Source organism: Ornithodoros turicata, chromosome 8 (genome assembly GCF_037126465.1).
Source record: "Ornithodoros turicata isolate Travis chromosome 8, ASM3712646v1, whole genome shotgun sequence".
NCBI lineage: Eukaryota > Metazoa > Arthropoda > Arachnida > Ixodida > Argasidae > Ornithodoros > Ornithodoros turicata.
Genome location: NC_088208.1, coordinates 4,742,708 through 4,763,099, shown reverse-complemented (window position 1 = coordinate 4,763,099; position 20,392 = coordinate 4,742,708). Strand labels below are relative to the sequence as shown.

General features: G+C 44.7%; 1 pseudogene; it reads right to left on the bottom strand.

Annotated features, from left to right (window-relative positions):
• Positions 1-2,885: 2,885 nt before the first annotated feature.
• Positions 2,886-3,923, bottom strand: LOC135366309 (uncharacterized; annotated as a pseudogene).
• Between the last annotated feature and the right edge of the window lie 16,469 nt (positions 3,924-20,392).

Here is a 20,392-nt window from a genome sequence, read left to right as displayed (position 1 = left end):
TTCGCGTGCCTCTGCCAGGACAGAATAGGTCTCTGTCGTTCTAGGAACTCCCAAACAGACACGGAGGCTTCGGGCCTGAATATTGAGAAGCTCACGCTCTCCGGATATGCTGAGGCCGCGTAGAACAGGCAGGCTGTACCGCAATGTGCCCAGAATCAACGTTGTGTGCACGTGACGGAGGTCAGCGCATGAAGGGCCCCACGACGATCCAGCAATGCAACGTAAAGCATTTACAAAACCGCTGGTCGTGGTGGCTATTGTTTTCACGTGCCGGGACCACGTCATGCCTCTGTCTAATGTCACGCCAAGGTACTTGCAATGAGGCACAAAGTCCAGCGGTGTCCCACTGACGAACAATGGATACCTTTGGAATGAGCGTCGGGTGAAAGCCATGGCAACGGTCTTAGCAGGAGAGACCGATAAGCCTCGGTCGGCAAGGTATTCTACAATAGAATCCAAGGCGCATTGTAACCGGCGTTGGACGGTGTCTCGACGGGTGGCAGAGGTCCATATGCAGATGTCGTCTGCGTACAAAGTGATGCGGGTATGACCACGAAGCAGGGCGGGAAGCGAAGCCATTATAACATTAAAGAGGAGAGGGCTCAATACACTTCCCTGTGGGACACCACGACGGACTGGATGGAAAGCGGTGTCACCTTCCATTGTGCGCACGAAGATGCGTCGGTCAGCTAGAAAGTCCTGGATCCATGAGGCGGCGCAACCTCCTAGTTCCGCCTCTTGTAGCGTCGCGACGATGGTGCTGTGCAACTCGAACAGCAGGAAAACAGCTTTTACGCGGTAAAGGGCAATTACAGACACGAGCCGCAAAATTTTACACTTTTTCCTGCAAAGTCGTCCGTAAAATAAGACCACTTTTTACAGTGTACTATGACCATATATGACTGTCCTTCAAAATTGAATAGGTCTGACGCCACTCTTTCCCAGGGTAGATCGGGCATCTCTTTCATGTGGAGTGGTTCCTTTGCTGGTTTTCTTTCTGTGGCTTGGCATGTTTTACATCTTTCTATATAATTTCTGACGTCTGTTGTTAGGCCAGCCCAGTATACTGTTTCTCGTGCCCTCTTCAGGCAACTGTTGCTGCCAAGGTGTCCTGCATGTATCTGGGATAGTAGTCTTTTCCTCCACGCTTTGGGGATGACATTTCTGTCATTCCTGAAGAGTACGTCCTCGTAAACTCATCTCTGAAGGACCAGTATAGTTTCAGTGTTTCAGTGAGTCCTTTTGTGTCACTTGACCAGCCCTTTTTGTGGTTTCCATGACCTCTTGAATGTCTTTGTCTCCTGCAAGATCCTTTTTGAGTGCGTTCATCGTTTCTGGCGACATAGGTGCCATTGCCAAGATTTGTAGGTCTTGTGTGCAAATGTCGGTGGACTCGTTATCGACACAGTCTCTGTTAAGCAAGTCTGCAATGACAAGCTCTTTCCCTTTCTTGTAGACTATTGCTGGTGCGTACTGTTGTACATCCAACAGAAACCTTTGTAATCGGGGAGGTGCTCTACTCAATGGCTTTCTTGCGATGTTCTCTATGGGTTTGTGATCAGTCTCAATAGTCAGTGGTCTTCCATATATGTTTATTGATGGAATTTCTTGCACCCATATCTGATTGCCAGTGCCTCTTTGTCAATTTGTGGATAACTCTGCTGAGCTTCTGTCATTGCTGCAGATGCATATGCGACAGGATTTCCTTCTTGTAACAGTACTGCTCCCAAGGCTTTGGAGCTGGCATCAACAGGTATGGTTACTGTGCCATTGACGTTGTAATACTGCAGCGTCGGGGCAGTCTTTAGTGCCTGTTTTATTTCTGCTAGCGCTTGCGTCTGTTCTGACGTCCACAGGAAGTCCGGATCCTTTGTAATGAGCTTTCTGAGCGGTGCCGTCTTGTCTGCAAGGTTCGACACAAACTTTTTGCAAGTGCTGTATCATACCTTGTAGCCTTTGTAGTTCAGTCTTGTTCTTTGGCTCGTTGACTTGATCAATAGCGGCTACTTTGTCTTGGCCAATCTTGACTCCTTCTGAAGTTACCGTATGACCAAGAAACTTGACCGAATTGCTGTCAAACATACATCTGTCGCTGTTAAGCTTTGCGCCGGCTTCTTTCAGTGCTTCCATGACCTCGTGTGTATATTCTTGTAGCTTCTCGCTTGTTTCAGCATACACCAGGACGTCATCCATGCAGTTGAATGTGTTTGGCGTACATTCTAGGATTCTGTTGACGATCTGTTGGAAAACCCCTGGTGCTGTACCTATGCCAAATTGGACTCTCTTGAAGCAGTACCTGCCCCAGGGTGTGCTGAAACCCAGATACTTCTTTGTGCGTCCTGACACTTTCATTTGCCTAAGATCTAAGAGATCTTCTTTAGATCTAAGAGAGTGAACCGCTTGGCACCTCTGAGGTGAGCAACAATCTCTTGCAGAGTCTTGAGTGGGTAGTTACGTCTGGTAAGAACCTTATTGAGTTCTACTGGCTCGAGGCAGATCCTTATTTTTCCTTTCTGTTTCACCAAGACCATATCGCTGCAAAATGGGGTTGGTTCCACGACTTTTTCAACTATTCCCTTCTGCTTCATGCTGAGGAGTTCCTGCTTGACTTCCTCCATAATCACGCATGGAACTTTTCTTGGTGGCCTGTTCACCAAAGTCTAACTTGCTTCCTCTTTTATGTCAGCATCATACACAAAGTCTTTCATGCATCCCATACCTTGAAATATTGTGTCGTCCTCTTGTACTGTTTGGACAGTGTGCACTCTTCTTATCAAGGTGAGGGTCTCGCACATGTTATGACCCAAAACTGGTTTTACATCTGAGTTCACAACGAGGAATCTCAGCTCTGCTGTCTGTCCATGCACAATGCATGTAGCTCTTACTTACCCAATCACAGGAACTTTGTGATTGCTGTAGGACGAGATCTTCTTGACAGATGTCTCAAACACATGTAATCTCATTGCTTGAATTACTCTGTATGGGAGGACATTGCACTGGGCTCCAGTGTCTAACTTCATAGTGACCTTGGTTCCATGTTTGAATTGGGTTTCATCCTGCCACGCTCTCTTGTTTTCCTCGGTGTTCAATTCGGACACGTACATCTCTTCTGTGTCATGTTGTTCATCAATCGTGTGGACGTTGTGTTGTGCTAAGTTTTTGCTCGTTCGGCACACAGCTGCAAAGTGTCCCATCTTCTGGCATTTGCTACATGTTTTGCCATATCCGGGGCATTCTCTAGGTTTGTGGAACCTTCCACAAAACGTACACGCTTTTCTTGGTCCTGTCTTTTTTTGTGTTTGCTCTTTCGTCTCTGTGCCCATCTTTTGTGTCCTCTTCGTTTTCTTCTTCGTAATGGAGTCCACTACCTTTGTATCTTTGTTCGCTATCTCTTTGAGCTGTTGAGATGCCTGTTCACTTGCCCTACATGTGTTGACCGTTTTCTGCAGATCGATCGTCGGATCGCTCAGTAATTTTTCTCTGACGTCGTCGTTCCTGATACCGACGATAATACGGTCTCTAAGTAGCTCGCCTGTTAGCTCGCCAAACTGGCATTTCTTCGCTTGGATTCTTGCGGCAGTAAGGAACTCCTTGAACGTCTCGCCTTCTTTCTGCTTCATTTCGTTAAACTTGTATCTTTCATAGGCGTGATTACCTTTTGGCGTGAAGTGTTCCTTGAATCTCTGTTTCACGACTTCCAATTGCTTCTTTTCTTCATCGCTGAGGGAAAGCGTTCTGTACCCATATTCTGCGCGTCCGGACCGATAGCTGTCATGAAGTTGGCGACTTGGACATCTGGGGGTTTCTTGTGCAGTTGTATGGCTGTAGCATACCACTCATAGCTCTGTAGCCAATCGTCCCATGTGTTCGGCGACTGTCGACACATCGAGATGCTTGGGCGTTTTCAGACCACAGTCTGCCATAGTTTTGGAATTCCTACTTGCGTATTTTCTTGACTCTCTTTTCCGGCGCCGTCTTCAATCCGTTCTTTTGCGCTACATTGTTTCTTGTCGAGGTCTTCTGTCTCCTTCTGTTTCGAATCCCGCTTCTAGCACCACGTGAGGAACGATGTTTAATGATTACATAGTTACAAAGGCATGTCCGAGTATATCGACATATCGAGTACATCTGATGATTGATGATTGGAGTCTGGCTTTGGCTCCTTCCTTGGCATGGAGGAAGGAAACACAAGGAGCGGCTCTTCACTCCAGGCTAGCGTAGCCAATCTCTAGCGGTCGCTCGAGTCAAAATCGCCATTGCTTCCTGTCCACCACGTGATCCCCTCTAAAGTTTCGGTTTTGCAAGGTTTTGTTTCTCTCTTTGTTTCTTTGGCTCTGCGTATGATTTTGTTTTTTGGAAGTAATTTATTGCGAAAATGCGAGTACCATCGTAGTAACGACGTATGGTAACGTGTTCCTGTCACGGGTGCGGCTCTCGTTGAACTGAAAGCAGCTCTGTTACGGCAACGCGTTTTGTTCGTAAGTGCACGGTCAGTTGTTTTATTCGCTCGTGTGTGTTCGAGTCATCTTGAATTATTCATTTGAGACCTCAAACTATGCCGCAGATTCATTTCATATCTTCTATTGTTATACAAATTTGATTAATAACATTTTGAGTACGGCAAACTTATACAGGGTGTTCCATTTAAGATTGACCCCACCTTTAAAAAATAATGAATCATCGCAGAAGAATGAAACCAAGTGCATAGTGTTACCAGTGACCTGGAGCATTTAATAGTATTTTTGTCGCGCAATTAACTGATTAATTAATTAATTTAATTTTCTAACTTTTTAATTAGGAGGATCACACCGGAGATGCCAACTGTGAAGTTGTGGGCGTTGACATGAGAAAGCGAATGGAGTGTGTTGCAACTCTCTAGCTCATCATCTGTCACGGGTGCGGGGACACCAGCAAGGTCACTGCGGCGCTTTATCTCTTGGTTATTTGGTTCTTTTTTTAGGCGTGAAACGACACAATACATGGGAAGCGGAAGATAACTGCTCACGGCTTACCTTGAACCACGAGCGCGAGATTATTAAATCAATGAGAAAGAAAGAAAAGCTGTGGGCTATGAAATTTATGAAGCCGCTCTTTTACACCTTTTCATTTGCACCCACTCTCTGCGTTGTAGCACAAGTTGCACATGCATCTCTTAAGGTTGGTCCTCACTAATGCGTTTTGACGCACAGGCATCCGTTCCGTTGGCCGGTATCCGTCAGTTACCATGACAACGAGCTAACGGAGAGCTCCCACGCACGGACGTAGAAGAGTTCGCGTCGGCTCAACTTTTCCACACAGCAGTGCGTTCGACGCAGCAAGGAGACCAATCAGAGCGGCGAACCTGACGCTTGCGCAGTTTGCACTTGGTAGGTAAACAGCAATGGCGACCAACAGAGCAACGTTGTGTGGTTTTGTGTATGTTTTGCTGCCCTGCTGGCATTGGCAGTGCAATAAATGCAGCGAAATGGAGGTAACAAGACGAGGCTATAGATTATAAAAAGGCAGTGCGGCGTGAGAACAGGTGTGTTCTTGTCTCCTTCAAATTCTGCTGCAAGAGTTGTCCTCCGTTGCCCTCCGCAACGTGGCCGCGGGGATTCCACGGCACACTTCCGTGGTCCTCGCCTTAAGGGCGTCAGGTGTTGTTGTCTCCTGGTCGTACACGCGATCCTTCAGATATCCCCACAGAAAGAAATCTAACGGCGTCAGGTCTGGGGACCTCGCAGGCCACAACACAGGTCCGTACCTTCCTATCCATCGGCTAGGAAATGCCCTGTCGAGATAGGCACGAGCTTGGCTAGAGCTGTGGGCGGGTGCGTCGTCGTGCTGAAACCCCAGCTTGCCAAGCCGTGCCAGTGGAACGTTGGCGCAGAACTCTTCCACGGGGCCCAATAGAATCTCATTGAGGTACCTCACCGCGGTCAGTGTCCCATCAAGGAAGACGGGGCCAATGAGAGCTCCGTCGCATATACCGCACCACACGTTCAGCGACCACTTATACTGGTGGCGCGTCCTTCCAAGCCAATGCGGATTAGTAGCGCTCCAGTAATGAGCGTTATGCAAGTGCACCTGTGCGTCACGAGAGAAATTTGCCTCGTCAGTCCATATGACATTTCTTAGAAATTGGGGGTTCTCATCGACGATCTGCAAAAGCCAGTTGGCGTAGTTCAACCGGCTTTCAAAGTCCTTTTGTTCCAACCTTTGGTGAAGTTGTATGTGGTATGGATGGAGGCCTGCTTCTTTTACCACTCTAAACACCGTGGACAGTCTGCCTGCTCGCCTCGCGGAGGCTAGCTTCAGGGTAGGCCTCAAGAAATGCCAAGATGTTGATGCGAACATCGTCTGACAGCTCGGCATGCCTACAACGCTCCTTGATGAACCTGTCATATTACTTCAGCGCCTCGTATTGACGGACAATAGTCGATGGGTGTGGCCTTGTGCCAGGGTGCCACCTCTGAAATATCTTGACTGCCTTTTTCTTTTTGCCCCCTGCAGCACCTAGGGCAAGGACCATGTCCGCTTTCTGTTCGTTGGAGTAGGGCATTGTTTGTCCCTCAGAGCGTTCAACAAAGAATGTCGGCACAGTGATAGCTTTTCTTTCTTTCTTATTGATTTAATAATCTCGCGCTCGTGGTTCAAGGTAAGCCGTGAGCAGATATCTTCCGCTTCTCGTGTTTTGTGTCGCTTCACGCCTAAAAAACAAAGAATCAAGAAATAAAGCGCCGCAGTGACCTCGCTGGTGTCCCCGCACCCGTGACAGATAACAGCATAGGCGGAACGGACGGCATCAATGCTTGTTCGTCAAGCGGCCGTGAGAAAGCGCTGCAATCAAGCGCTCTTTTCGCGCGACGGAAACTGATTCCGTCGTAGTTTCGGAACTCCTTGCCCTTTCTGCTGGCCCGGGAAAAAAGACTCGTATGAGCTAGAGAGTTGCAACGCACTGCATTCGGTTTCTCATGCCAACGCCCACAACTTAACAGTTGACATCTCCGGTGTGATCCTCCTAATTAAGAAGTTAGAAAATTAAATTAATTAATTAATCAGTTAATTGCACGACAACAAATACTATTAAACTATGCACTTGGTTTCATCCTTCTGCGATGATTCATTATTTTTTAAAGGTGGGTTCAATCTTAAATGGAACACCCTGTATACGTTGCAACTAACCGTTGCCACACGTGATGTTTCCGGTCCCACGTGCTCCTTTTGCGTTCTGCACACTGTGACTGGTCTTCTAATCGAACAGTAAACATTCGAACACACAGAAATAAAGTGCAAGCACGCGTTCAACGTAATACTGCCATCTGAACTGTGTGGCACAACTACAGCTCGCGTCATCTGCTCTGCTGGCGCCATGCTGTCTGGAGGGTCACGTGAGCGGTCATGTGGTAGACAGGAGCATCCCAGAATGCAACGCGAAGCCGGCTACGCTCGTCCCGATGGAAAACTGTCGGAGGGTCGGAGGCACAGGGGTGGCACCCAGTGTATTGCTCCGTAGACGACAGCGTACTGGGCGAACGCAATGCATCCTGAACAGGTCCCGGTCGCACGTAACAGCAAAAGGCAAGGCACACGTGACCTTAAAGATGGCGGCACCCGTGATCGGCGGCCAAACCGTTTGTAAACAATGCGGTTGTTGTTTCTGGACGACATTTTGGATATTTTTATCTGATAATCTCGCAGTAACACGCGCAGTTTTACACATAAAGCCTACTCGTCCATCCGATTATAATGCCAAGAAGTGTGATTACTGTTCCTGTAATGTCAAACGCCATGGATCCGAGAGAGGGAAACATATGCGCAAGTGCATGCAAGCAGCAAGTGATGCAGCAGTGGTGAGCCGTAACGATAAGAGAGTGAAGTCCTCAATTAAGCAATGAATTGACTTACTTTATTAAAGTTACCTACAATGCGAATAAAAATATCGTTCTTATGTAGGCGTAGCACAGTTCCGTTGACGATACGTGACGTTCATTGTGTTCTTTGCCAGTTTGCTGCTGGCCGGAACGCGACAGCATAATTGCACGAATCCTAACTGCACAAGTGGTATCAACAGCGTGTTTTGGCATTGGCAGATCATCCCACAAATAAAAAACGATGCAATCAAGAAGCCTACGTCGATCGAGCAGACGCTCCCTGCCACCATCACCTGTCTACTTTCCCGTATGCTCCGTAGAGAGGGAGGGATGTCTTGAAGAACACTGATATCGCATACGTCAGCGGTATAGACCGCGTGAACAGTCATAAAAATGGCGGCCCCCATGTCTGTTTCGAGATGGTTAATGTACGATTATTTAAAATATGGGGCTGTTTTGTGGAAATGAAGGGTGGTTTCAGACACAGTGCGATATGGGCTTCCAGAATATTGTTATACTTCCAAGAAGTCAAGGTATCCCCGTATCTCCGGAGCTGACCTTTAAAGATGGCGGCACCCGTGATCGGCGACCAAATCGTTTGTAAACAATGCGGTTGTTGTTTCTGCGCGACGTTTTGGACATCTTTCGATCACGCTAATTATTTTTATCCGATAATCTCGCAGTAAAACGCGCAGTTTTGCACCTAAGGCCTCGTATCGTTGACAACTTCCAAAGATGTGATGATGACCGCGCGTTAAGACTTACCAAGCCGATGCGATGTACTTAAACTAAGGTGAAATGGGCTACCCATGTTGCGGAAGAAGCACCGCGTAGTTTACGCTGGCAAAACATGGTCATCTCTTGGTGTTATAACGGCGAAAATACGTCGGTAAGCGGCCAAACGACATGTAAACAGTCACATGACCTCAACATGACGTTTTCTATGACGTTAGACCAGGACAAGATGGCAGTTTTGCCAAAAGCGCCCGCATGAGGGTAGTTACAACAATGGTGGGTTTGTGTCACCCCTGTGGTCGGAGGGCCCCACTGATCTCTATGTATAAAGGCTGGATAGCGGATGGGTGAGGGTATCGCGGGAAAGAGTACGCCAACCGGCCGCCATATTGCGGTGCTCAAAAGAGCCATTACAGCACATTGGAATGCATGTAAGCTGTGAAAAGTTTTGCTGTTTGTGAGCGCTTCCCTTGCTGCTTCGCTAAAATTTTGCCACGAATCGCTGCAGAAATCCCTCGTGATTGGGTTCCTTACGTTTTTTGTGTGAAATCCTGTCACATACATGTTATTTCCTGTCTATTTTGTACTCGTGTGAGGTCGTGTCGTTCCAATTTTGTACTTTGAACTTCGATCATGTGATTTCTGGTTTTGTATGGTGTTGTATTTGTTGTGTTACGTTTCCTTTGTCGTCTGTCAGCGTGTGCAGCCGTGTTGCTTCTCGTGTTTCTCCCATTTCCTTTCTGCTCGGGGGTGTGGTATGCCAGGGAGCAGTATTCTCAGAATTGACTCTCGGCATTCAGCAATGTTTGGCACGTTGTTTATGTAACCACCTTAGTATGCGTGGGAATAAGCATTATGCTTTGCACAGGAAATTTAGATATGACTAGTTATGACACGAAATGCCGAACGGCACTAAAGCACTTCCAAATGACTAGAATGTTAAGTATGACTAGAAATATGTGCACTGAGGAGGTAAATGGCGGTAAGGACAGTTCAAAATGACTAGAGGTAGAGTGAATAAGTCATAAAAAGTCTAATGGTCTTGTGGTGAATCCACCACACCAACAGTATCACAAGTCCAGTTGAAACAGCAAGCTTGAAGCAGTTAACCTGGTAAGTTGGCAGAGTGCATTAGCGGTTGCTCAATATGATCAGCCTTGACAATTTCTTTCGCGGATGAGGCCTGGCTGTCACCTGCTCTGTATATTCCTTGGCAGGTACAGTGAGATACTGCTGTAGCACTGGGAAATATCTGGTGGCAGAAATGGGTGTCTTTTTCTCAGTTTATTAGTGTGCGCTACGGTTTCTTGCAGTTACAGCTATTGGGGCACAAATGCGTGTAATTTTTCGCGGTTCTTTTCTTCTTTCACTGCCTTTACTCAGAATGTAGGGCCGCTCGGCAGAGGAGAGTTCATGAGAACGCAATTTGTTTGCTTTTTGTTATACAGTCGACCCCCGTTTATCCGGACTTCATTTATCCGTCCGGATCCCGCGGTATCCGGACAAAAGGCACGGGAACCGATTTTCCTCCATGTATTTTGTTCTCGTTTATCCGGACTTCAGCTTCCGGACTCGGACAAGAATTCCAGGGAACGAAAGTCGAAAATTCTTGTAATCCAGCTTCAGTTATCCGGACTACGGCGAGTAAGAGGAGACACTGACCCCGCTTCGTCACCCTTTTCGCTGTGTTGGGGTTATTCCCGTCACACGTTAGGGACCTACATTCCTCCGTAGGGGAGACAACCGTGCACGATGACCCCCTTGTCTATTTGTGTGCGTTGGGTCACGTTGACCAGTCGGGTCATTTGGAAATATCTCGAGCAACTGTCTGGTTGTAGAGGGGAAAACTCCAACCTGAGGGCCTGCTGCTTACGGCCCGTTGGCCGACGAAGACATACCCCTAGCTGAGCTGCGATCCCTGATGCAGACGCTGACTGCGACTGCCGTAGATGATGGTGCGGTTTCTGACTACGTTGACGTTGATAAGGATGATGATGCGTGCGCAGCTATGACTGATGACGGTGTGATTGCTGCTGTTGCCTCCGATGATGTGCAGCAAGACGGTGCCGATGACGCCAGTGAGAAACAAGGCTCCGACATTGACACTTTGCGTCCGCATTGACATTCTTCGAGCAGCGCGACAGCGTGGCTCAACTCTATGCAATTAGCAAAAGTTTGCAGGAATCGAGTGCCTACACTACTATGTAACAGCTGTTATTGACGAGATTTCTGTGTTTTAATTAAACCTTGCTCTGTAGGACGTTTCTATTCGGTCGTTTCATTTATCCGGATGCCCCGGTATCCGGACGATTTCGCCGGGAACGGCTCCGGATAAACGGGGGTCGACTTATGTTGTTGAGTGTCAGTATATTCACTTTGCTTGATATGTTGATGGAGTAAGCTGTATGCAGTTATAAGTATTTGTGCAGAAATGCTGGTATGTGAGCGTGGAGGAGAAATTCCAATAAAGCACCTCTCCTTGTGCATTTCTGAGCTGCTGTGTGCGCGTGCTTTTTTCCTGGTTTGTGACGTCATCATGGCATGTTGGGGCTTGTTTAGCAGTGTAGCAATTTTACCCGCCGCTATTATCTTGTTGTTATCTTGTGTTAGCCGTGTAGCGATGTCCGGTGACTCTGCTATTATTCCTGAGCGCTCCGTCTTAAGCCTTTTCCCTTCTTGCTTAAAGGAATTTGTGTGCCCTTGTCCTGTGCTTTTTTTGCGACAATGTGGCTGTGTATGTAGCATTATGCAAGAATTATCTGATACCAGACATGAGTGTCTTTTTCCTAGTTTATTAGCGTATGCTTCAGTTTTTGAAGTCAAGTAAAAGTGTGCGCAATTTTTGCAGCTCTTTCCTCAAATCACTGCTTTTATGCAGAAGAAAGTCGCATGGTAAAGCTGAGAAGTGGGTTTCTCTGCTTGTTCGTTAGATGTTGTTAGGAGCTCGGTATGTTGAAGAAGTAAGCTGTTTTAAGTATTCGTGCAGAAATGCTTTCATCTGAGCACAAGATAGGAGTTCCTGAAGCACGGCACCCTAAGTGTAAATTAATTATTTTGGATGTGAGTCTGCTTCACTGCATGACAAGGCTGAAATGGGAAGAGAGAAAAAATTGGAGCGCTTGATTAATAGCGATCCAAGTAACAGGGCAATTATAGTTTCCATAGAAAGTAGAATTTTAGTAGGCTCCTAAAATTATAGTTTTGTAGTAGTTTTTCTAAACTGCAATGCAATAATCATTTGCATGCATAATAATCCTAAATTATAGTTGAGCGTAGTACGGACTTTTTGTGATAGTCTTTCTAAACTGCAATGCAATAATCATTAATATAGTATAGAAATACAATCATGTTCCCGTAAAGGCGTTCTGTCTAGTCCTCCGTCGAGCGCGAATAGAACTTTGCCCCCCGGCGTTCGCTCCTTTTTGCTCGCAGGGTTGGCTTCAGACGACGAATGTATGAGCATAGAGAGGGTCATGTATTACATAAGCCTGGTGATGATGTTGAGTGGACTCACTTATTATTTTAAATGTGGTTTATTATTTTAAAAAAAGAGCAGTGGTAGTTTACTGGTGATGTGATTCTAATGACCATGATGAGCCTTTGGGGTGAAAATCGTTAATATGCACGGTGCTTTTTTGTTGAATTTTAATGTAAGAATGAATATCGTTCAGAGTAGAACAAAGGAAGTAATCTTGGGATTCAATAAATAATAGGAGTGTTTGTCTTTGCCGCTGTCTTCTTCAGACAGGATGTGATGACGTCACGCAGTCTGTAGCAATGCATTGACTGTTACTGGAAAAAAGTGTAGCAATAAAAAAATGGTGTGTATTGTCCTGGACGGATTTATGATGAACACTGTTTTTAAATAAGAGGAGTGCGTGTGCTTAGAAATAGTTCGATGTTAGTTTTCTGCTTTGTTCAAGTGTTTCTTTTTGCTTTTTTCCCCCTTGTTGTCTGACAAACATGCGCTGACATGCCCTGGCCTGTTCTGTCATGTTTTCCTTCTACATGTAGTTTTTTTATTCTTTTTGAAAAGAAACATCCTTGATGATGTCGATAGTGCTGCCTTGAATGGGAGTAGTGCTATTCTTTATGATTTTGCGATTCATTTAGTTCAGAGAGTAACCGCGAGGGGGACAGGTATGTGACTTTATTCACGACCCTGCTGGGGGGGGGGGGAGTAGACCCGATCTCATTAAGCGCCCGCATCAATTTCAATGAGTTTCAATGAGAATTTATGCATCCAATTCATTTAATGTTAATATAGCAGGTATTTCTCATTGAAGTAATGAGAAGTGTCGCGTGAAAGCTGACGTTACGTTTGACCGCTTGAACAGATGTTGTGGTGAAGGAGTCTTCCAGGGAACCGGGAGCAAATTTGTCCAATGAGAACCAATGACTTTCAATGAGAACTGAGACACTCAATTCATTTAATGTGAATGACGCAGTTATTTCTCATTGAAGTAATGAAAAGTGTTGCGGGAAAGCTGACTGTTTGAGTGCTCGAACAGATGTTGTGGTGAAGGAGTCTTTCAGGGAACCGGGAGCTAATTTGTCCAATGAGAACCAATGACTTTCAATGAGAACTGAGACACCCAATTCATTCAATGTGAATAACGCAGGTATTTCTCAATTAAGTAATGAGAAGTGTTGCGGGAAAGCTGACTTTATGTTTGAGCGCTCTAACGGATGTTCTGGAGAAGGAGTCTTCCAGGGAACCAGGATCTAATTTGTTTAATGAGAACCAATGACTTTCAATGAGAACTGGGACACCCAATTCATTTAATGTGAATAACGCAGGTATTTCTCATTGGAGTAATGAGAAGTGTTGAGGGAAAGATAGCTTCATGTTTTAGCGCTCTAACCGGTGTTGTGATGAAGAAGATTAATAGGAAATCAAGAACCAAATCAAGTAATTAGTTCACTGGGTGCCAATGAGAAACAATGATTTCCAATTGGAGCAATCTGAACCGACGTGTTGTGCAATGAAGATCCCCTTCACAGAAGAAGAACGAATTGGGCAATTGGTTTAGCATCGAACCATCATGATCACTGTGTCAATTGAATTAATGTGAGCAAACATGTTGTGCGGATAGGACTGCTCCATGCATAGATGAAAGGTTGAAGATCATGAAATACACATTCGAGGGATAGAGCAAGTTGGTGTACACTGAATACAGAAGTCAATCATTCTAATTTAAAATATCTTCTATTCGAAACGTGTTTGAATTCCTACACACTTCAATTGGCACAAACTACGCAACTGACGAGTTTTAAATTGCTTACATTTAAATCCATATATTTTTTTGCACTGCACGAGAGTGAAAGAGAATATTCTTTTCCCCAGGAGCATGCATATAGAAATACGCAGGAGTGCCTCAAGTGAAGTATGCTCTCTACCCATGCATAGTTTTGCACATTGTGTTTGCAAGTGGTGAACAAACTTGTGTAAACAATGTATAGCAAAACATATACGTATAATAATGTACGCTTGTATGTGACAGCTGTAAGTATATACTTCAAACAAGAAAATCTCAAAAACACGGTACATGACATCGTGTAAGAAAGATTGATGGTTATAGCTTACGTTATCTCAGAAAAAAAGGAAGTGCTAGAAAAGACATCAATGGTTATCTCAAGATTGTCGCACTACTAATACAATTAAAAACTTGGATAATACATGCAATGAAAGAAATTTTACCAAGAAAGGAAAAACAGTTTTTCACAACGGTAGTCATCACTCATATCCAATCTTGTCTGGCGACTTGGTCACCACAAACTGCGGTGGATGATGAAGCCGATATTGCCCTTGCATTTTTTAAATATGTTAACGGTCTCGAGCCCTACACCTTTCCCAAGTGCCCGTGCAGACGAAAAACTTTCAAATCATGTTGCAGCAAATGGTTCTGAAACAGTTGTGCAGCATAATTAAAGCGGCCACTGAAATAGGGCACCGATAGGTCCAAAACTGAAAACACTTTTTTTTGCAATGTAAGTCAAACAATGAAAACTGGAGGACACTGACGATTTGCAATAGAGGAGCTCTATTTCGCACGCAAACATAAGAATGAGCCTAGAAAAAAAAAAAAAAGACTGCCGAGGCAGTTTCTATGCTGGGTCAGTGCAGGTTGAATTTACATTGTGAAACCATCCAACTGCCATTCGAAAACAAGAATAGTTCAATGCTGGTTTCGAGCTGGAAATGGGATGCATCCTTGTGGGATCCTTGTGGGATGTTCCAGCGACTACGCCAGATAGTGTTAGATTCCTGGCTGTGAAGATAAGCTGGGCTTATATAAAGCGGAAAAAAAAGGAAAAAGAAAATCACTGTCGAAATTAATTGCACAATCTGTACATATTAAATTATGCTCAAATACAATAAAACATATTGATGAAATAATAAAATAAACGAAATAAGAATAATAATTCTCATAACAAATAAATAAAGAAGAATAATAATTCTCATAATAAATAAATAAATAACATAATAAAATAAATAAACACCGAAACCTGTGCAAAGTTATGCACACAACTCCGCGTTCCTGAGTAGGTTGCAAAAAACTGATTGTGCACTCGGCAGCTTTACCCTGCGATGCTTCAGCTTTGCCAGTCTGTCAAAACGAAACTACAGCCATAATGCTCTCGTCATCGTATGCGACCGAGCGCCATCGGCATCAATTCAGAATATGTATTGAACTTGGAAACGTCTGTTGGCGTGTAGGATCTAAGATGCAGTCGGTGCTTCCTGCCCTTCAGCTCCGCCGACCGTATAAAAATCTGAACGGCTCTGCATTTGTGTAGTGAGGTTCTCCGTCACGCATTTTGTTCCTGAACCCGTGCACGAGCTCTGTTAGCACAAAGGTAAGCGGCGTGTTTCGGACGCTTGATCCTCATCTCCCAAGCGAACCAAGAGGTGTTCTAGTGACCCGATATTTATCCATAGTTCTCTGAAGTGCCATCATGATGTGCCATCATCCCGCTTACACTAGATGGATTACTTTGTCGGACAATTAGATGAGAAGGTGCTACTGGATAAGTGACGTTCGTGATTTCTCACATGCATGTATCAGATTTTCCCTGCTTCAAATTGTGTCACACATTATCTCGTTATAGTGTTGTCACTGTTGCTGTATGTATACTGGATATTTGTAGTATATCTGTTTTCATACTTGTTAGTGTGGATCAACTTTGGATCAGAAATTAATGAAGCAGAGTGGCGTTTTCATTGTTTTAGCTTCCTTCTTCATGCACCTTTCTTTCTTTTAAATGAGTTCGCATAGATAGTGTCTTCATTTGCAGCCAAACTGTCTCACATTCTTACAATAAACCTTCCAATTTATTGCTCATTGTCACTTCATAATTTTCTCGGCATATTTCAGCCTTTTCAGCTTCCTCGTGCAACAGTTTATCTTGAATCAGTTGCTTCAACGAGATCTGATGTAAGTTTTCAGTAAGGATACCCTATATACATGGGCGAACTTAGAAAGGTAACCAACCTTTCCATTCTGAGGGCTTCCAAGCGCTATATTCTCTGAAGTCCTTTGGTGGTTTCGATAAAGAGCTTCGTGGTGTCATTATTCTTCTGCTAATGATGATCATTGTTTGTTTCTTGCAAACAAACAGGGTGTTTGTTATTATTCGCTACAACATTTTTATTAAAAACTAGTAGAGCAAAATAGATGCCATTTTTCATTTCAGTCATATAACTCAACTGAAAAATGGCATCTATTTTGCATTAGGAACATTCGCTCGAAGAAAATCATGCAACTATATGATCACGAATTACCTAAAGTTCATTAGCTTTTTAATTAGGGGACTTCTCGCAAAGGCGAAATAACAGAACGGGATCTATTCTGCGTCGAAAGTAATTTAATGTTGACAAAAACACACAAACGCGCATGTGCGTTGAAATATCTGTCACGGAATTTCGCTATGCAAATGAGCCGGAACATGAACTAAGCACGTTTCTGGCGCAGAAAGAGCGACATGCAACCCAAGTGGGAGGGCCACGTAATTTGGAGCGATGAAACCGATTGATGTAGGAGCTAATGGCCAGAGAGACCGCTCTTCTACCCGGATAAGGCGAAGGTCGCATTATTTTTGCGTTTGCAAACTGCGTATTTCTTGTTTCGGCTCATTTGCATAGCGAAATTGAGCGATGAACATTTTAACACATATTTCCACATGGAATGTCTTTCAACAAGGAACATATTCCTTTCCGTTTCCTCGCTTTTATGCGAAATCCCATAATTAAAGAGTTAATTAATCATTATTAGGTAATTATTGATCTTGTAGTTACAGACTTTCTTCCGGAGAATGTTCCCCTGTCCATATTACTCAACTGCAAAAACGGCGTCTATTTTGCTTTGCTAGTTTCTAACTACAATTTATGTGACAAATAAAAGTAAACTCCTGCAGAATGTTCTTTGGCTTCACACAGCCACGTACCTATGGCAGTCCGTACAACGCCCAAGAACACCGTGTGCAAATTCAAAATATGGCATGTTTATTAGTGCAGCTGGTCCTTTATATCCGCAGACATTACAGGTTGTCCTTTAATGACTGCTGAATCTCTCTCACTGCTGCTTCACCGGTCGATTCTCTTCGGGTGTTCGTGGTGACAGGGTTCATATGGCTGAGGCATAGTACTCTCCTTCATGGTAGCACCAACTACATCCACAGTACCCGTGAAACCCGACATTGTTGTGCATGGGGGGGCAGAGATACGGAGTCGACAGAGCAGCATAGTCCAATAAATCTGCTTTGAACAATGCTTCCTGGCTTCCATGACTTTCATGACTTCAATGTCACATCACTGAAAATATCCTTCCCATCGTCTACAGAAACGAGGAAGGTGTTCATGTCCAGCTTTCCTTTACCACAATCTGCCTCACAGTTTGTGGCAGCTCATTTATCATCACGTGAATTGACCAAGCTGATTTTTGCTGATTTAACTTGTGCTACTTGTGCCCCATCGGTATTAAATGTATAAGAGAAGTTGTCAATTGATGACAGGACCTAACCGGGCTGGGATAATGCTTCATACTTTGCTCCGTCCAAGATACCTTCAAATTTGTTCCTCTTAATTCTGTACAGTGACTGCCGGCAACCTCTTCTCTAGTGTTCGGTTTACACTGCATTGTTGCGCTTTATGAGGTGATCCCTGGAAAAGAGGCAGGAGTGAAGAAAGCTGCGCCTTCAGCTACTGCTAAATGTTAATTACATCTTTTAGATTTTCTATTTCCCACTATCTGATGCACGACAGTACTACTAGCCAAACATTTCGCATCTGTGAAGGCGCAGTGCGACTGAGAATATTACACCCCAGCTGAAATATGTACTGTGATAGAATACAATATGTAGTGCATTGATCCAGTAAATTATCCAAATCACATTGAGTCTAATTCATTTTTGCAGGAATTCATTTATTCTCATTGGAAAGCTCTACACATCTAATGTGACTATAACACAACAAACCTACTGGCGAATCGAAATGGAGAATCATTTCAATGAGAAATATCGTGCTGGGGCTCATTGGTTCAATGAGACATGACGGGGACATTCAATGAGTTTGAAGCCACCACTTCTCATTACATCTCATTAACACTTTCTGTCACTTCTCATTATATCTCATTAACACTTGCTGGGATTTCTCATTACATCTCATTAACACTTGCCCCGACATGCGTGCTTTCCTTGTCGACGCTTTGTATTTTTTCTTTTTAGATGAGAAAGATTCATGTCTTGACGATGACGCTAGTGCTGCCCTGAATGGGCAGTCAGGATAGCCAGTGCTAGAACAATTCTTAATAATTTTGCGATTTAATTAGTTCAGAAATCAACCACAAGAGGGACAGATGCATGACTATACAGAGCCGTATATAGAGAGAGCTTGGCCATTGGGAGGAGCCTAACTTATAGCGCGTCGTGGGACGTCGCGGCCGAACGACCTCCCTCGTCGTGCTCTATTGTTATCCAGTCGTCAACCGGTCGCAGACGCCATATTGATGCTGGTCGTTGTTTACAATCCAAGGAGAGAAGACACATGCGTACTTCTTGCTTCGAAAGCCTTTCGTCCTTGAACTCTTTCTGTTCGGCAACAAAGCCCCCCTTATCACTTACGCCAGTGGGTCATAAGCAGGTTATTCCTGTAGATTATGTACATTCAACACGGCCACGAAGGTGTCGACCAGCTGGCGGACAGCATCAATATGGCGCGGACTAGATGACTGATAAGCAGATTCCGCTCGGATTCAGGCTTTTTGGGCGGCGCAACGACGACTCTGACGTCAAAATAAGCTCCTCCCATGAGGCGGCAAAAGATCAAAGAATGGCCAAACTCTCCCTATAAATGGCTCTGACTTTATAGAGGAGAAAAAGAATTACGATTCAGTTCCGTGCTTGGCTGGCGGATGGAGTAGACGCATCTTTCTGCGCTCCTTGTTACCTGTACTCTGTGTTGATTTGTTGAGTGCCTAGTCCTCTTATTAGCCATTGATGGAGTGACGTGTTAGGGTATTTTGTTCTTTTGTAAGTCTCATTTAGTAAGACTTTGGAATTCCTACGATCAGTTTTCATGCATGGTGCTCTTCTGCAATAGTTTCCTATGCAATCGTTATAGAAGAATAAAGGAAATAATCTTGGGATAGTGATTCAATAAATAATAGGTCTAGAGCGTACGCGTCCTTGAGCCACGCAGGTGCATGATGACGTCATGCCATGGCTTCATTGCAGCTTGACTTTGTCCAGTTGTGTCGACCGTGTGAAAAAAAAAACGGTGTAGCCTTGGGACACTGGGATGACGTCACGACCAATGAGCAACGCAAGAAGAGGGCGCAGGAATGCTCTTCTCTCTTAGCCTCTCGCAGGTGGTCGGCGCAGAGGGCGCTAAGAGCGCGCGCATGCGTAGTGGCCGCGGAGCGGCCCCCAGTCAGTTGCTCGCTGGCTGTCGCAGAGAGCAGACGTGCTCTCGGTTGCTCTGCAGCCCCCGCACTCGCTCAGTTTCTGCCTGGCTGTCGGATGGAGCAGTCGCATCGGTCTGCGCTCCTGTTGTGGTTGGTTGATTTGTTGTGTAACTGATTCTTTTGATAACTTTGGGACGCACACTAACCGCCCTGTCTCCCACTCCTTCCTGCTGTCCTCTCCATCTGTCCACGTCTGCACGCCGCTCATAGCCACAGTTGCTTCGCGGCGCTAACACAGAATTTAAAAAAATACACACTTTCAACCAGAGTTCGAGGCAACTCATTACTGTAACTAAGTTACTTTTTTTGGTAACTTATAACTTAACTCGCTACTTCTGCGCCGTGGTAACTTTCAGAGGAACTCGTTTCTTTTGCAGGTAACTTTGCCAAAAGTAACTTAAGCTCAGTTCCAAGTTACTTTTAATTATCTGTTCATTCACATCCACTTGTTCTGTTGCTTTCTCTCCTGTTCTTCCATGGAATTATGCCATAAAACGTGATGTCTAGTCAATGACGGTATTCTGTTGAGGAAGTAAGAACCGCTGCTATTGAAATGAAGCTGAACCATTGTGTTCCCACAGAGAATAAGAAGAAAAGCGTTCGTATTGTTGAACATAAACGAAAACTCAATGCAGGCAACTCAGGGTCGAACTCAACTGCTCACACGCGCTGCGCCTGTGTACTATTTTGTGTCCGAAGTAACTGGTTCTTTTTTTAAGGGTACTGTAAAGCAGTAGACAGGCATGATATGCCGGTGATGTGACTAGAGACTTTGTTGCTTCTAAATATCATATGCGGAACCATACGACTGACAACGCGCTATAGATATTTTTAATTTGC